The following is a 2919-nucleotide window of genomic DNA, read 5'->3' as shown; positions in this document are numbered from 1 at the left end:
GTAGCTAATTAAAAAAAAAGATTACTTATTAACAAGATAGTTTCAGTTTCAATCAAATAAATAAATTTTACAATCATTTAGTTTGATTTTCAATCATATGAGATGAATGCTTATCCAAAAATATAACAGTATACTTGTCAGCAAAAAAATAATTAACTTTGAATCAAAAATAGTTAAATAATTTCTCTTTGAAAGGTTGAAAATATCTCTACTACAGCTGATTCATCGAAGAATTTCATAAACCTTCTAGCCGTTATTAAAAAAAATATCTAGCCTATTTCCAATGAAGCTATCATATTTCAAAGTTAATAGCGATTTCGAAATATAATGAAATTGTGACGTATGAGAAGTGAAAATTAAATAAAGGGGAATTTTTTTATTAATTCAAATTAATTAAATTAATTTAAATGATTTATTAATTTTATTGCAGGATTAATTATAAACCGTGGGGTACTTGTGGTGTTGTATAAAAAGGGAAAAAAGCAAAACTTTCTGGAAAAAAAACATCTAGCCTCGATTCCTGCCTGGGGAATCGAACCCGTGCCAGCGTGGCTACCAAGGATGCGTGTTTAAGCGTAAGAAAATCGTGATACCATCTGAGCAAAGATTTAAAAAAAAATTTTTTTAAATATAAAATAGTCCATTGGAATTTTTTTATATATTTCGTGCGGTTTTGAGATTTCCATATTTTACAAGTCGGAAAAGCTTTTCACATTTAAAAGTAAATTGTACGTTCGCATGGAAAATGCTGCCGACGGATGTAGAACATGAGAATCCGTGGAAGCTGAGGACGACAACCAGCTGTAGATTTACGGAACAGTTTTCATCTCTTGTCACGTGTAGTGCTGGGGCGAGACACTCATTTCCATTTTTATTTTTTTATTTTTTTATTTTTAATGTACGAATATGCACGTCCAGATGTATATTCGCACTTTTTTCATGACTTTTTAGTTTTATTTTTTCAAGAAACTAGTTAAAGAGTATTGAATGTTATAAGATAAAATAATCGCTTAAATTTAAAAAACTTTTTTTGTATAATGAATTAAAAAAGAAAATATAAATGTTTTTAGTTTAAATATCATTTCTTCTAATTGAAAATTATTATTATATTTTTGGTAAATAATTTATAGAATTTCCAACAAAATCGTAATTGAATGGTTAAATCTTTAACGAGGATAATACTTAAAGAATTAATTTTTTTTAATTCTTTTTTTTTAATAAAAATTTAATTATTCTATGTTTGGTTAAAATTAGACTAGTTTTAATTTAAAAAACACCTTTTAAATTTTTCGCAATTTGTTCAAACATTTATTTTTTTTGTTGAATATTCAACTACTTTGTTAAAAATTCGTTCATTTTTGGTTTAGAATTAATTGCTGAAATGGTAAAATTAAGTCTTTTCACTATTAGTTGAAAATTTATAGTTTTTAGGTAAAAATTTAACAAGTTGGTTCAAAATTTATGCATTTTCCTATGAATTCATCTTTTTTGGTAGAAAATTAATCTTTTTGATTCAGAATCTTACATCTTGGATGAAAGTTGAACTAAATGGGTAAAAATTCATTTTATTATTTAAAGATCCACTTCTTTGGTATAAAATTAGACTATTTTTTAGAAAAACGGTATTTTTTGGTTAAAAAAATTATTTTCATCAAAATTGGACTATGCCATTAATTCTTGAAAATTGATTGTTTTTTGTTAGAAATTCAATAATTTGGTCAAAAATTCATCTGTTTAGCTTAAAAATTACACGAGTTTATTCAAAATTCATATATTTTTTTAAAATTTACTTTTTGATAAAAAAAAATGAATTTATTTTCTGGTTCAAAATTTAACTGATTTATTATATTAACTTATTATTATATATTTAAGGGGATAATTGAACTATTTGGTTTGAAAATTCATGTATTTTGTTAACAATTTGTGATTTGGCTGAAAATTCATCTTTGTAGGATAAAAATTCAACTATTTGGTTGAAAATGCTTTTTTTTATAAATTCAACTATTTTATTAAAGTTACGTTTCTTTTTTGTTAAAAATTAAATTTTCAACTGAAAGTACAACTATTCCATTTAAGGATGAAAATTGATCTTTTTTAGTCGGAAATTCATATATTTTGTTCAATTTCAAATCAGATATTTGGTTAAAAATTTATTGAGCTTATCTTTTGCTTGATGATTCATCATTATATTCGAAAATTAATATCTTTGGTTTGAGAATTATTTTTTTTTCTAATTTATCTTTTTGGTTAAAGATTTTTCATTTTTGTTAAAAATTAATTTCTTTGTTTAAAAGCTTAAATATTTTGTTGAAAATTAGTTTTATTTTGTTAAAAATGAATTTTTTTGCATAAAAATATAACTTTCTTATTTTTTGTTGAAAATTTATCTTATTTATTTGTATATTTATTTATTTTTGTATATTTTTTTTTGTAGAAAATTGATTGTTGTGTATGAAATTAATTGTTACGGTTGAAATTCATTTTTTTGTTAAAAAATTTAATGATTTTGTAGACAAATATTTTTATGTTTGTTGAAAATTAATTTTTCTAACTGGAAATTTAACTACTCCCTATTTTGGTGAGAATTTATCTTTTTCAATTGCAAAGTCCTCTTTTGGGGTATAATATTAACATTGTTGCTGAAAACTTCATCTTCTTGGTTGAAAATTTATTTCTTTAATTAAGAATTTAATGATTTTCTTGAAAATTCGTCTTTTATGATTAAAAATTAATTTTCTAATGTAAATATAACTATTCCATTTTGGGTCAAATTTTTTTTAGTTAAAAATTCGTCCCTTCTGGTAGGAAAATAATCTTCTTGGTTGGAATCTCATTTTTTTCAAAGATTTTTCATTTTAGTTGAAAATTAATTTTCTTGGTTAAAAATTTAATTACTTGCTGAAATTTTGTTTTGTGGTA

Source organism: Belonocnema kinseyi, chromosome 6 (genome assembly GCF_010883055.1).
Source record: "Belonocnema kinseyi isolate 2016_QV_RU_SX_M_011 chromosome 6, B_treatae_v1, whole genome shotgun sequence".
Classification (NCBI taxonomy): domain Eukaryota; kingdom Metazoa; phylum Arthropoda; class Insecta; order Hymenoptera; family Cynipidae; genus Belonocnema; species Belonocnema kinseyi.
The sequence above is the reverse complement of the archived record's forward strand: the minus strand, read 5'-3'. Positions refer to the sequence as shown.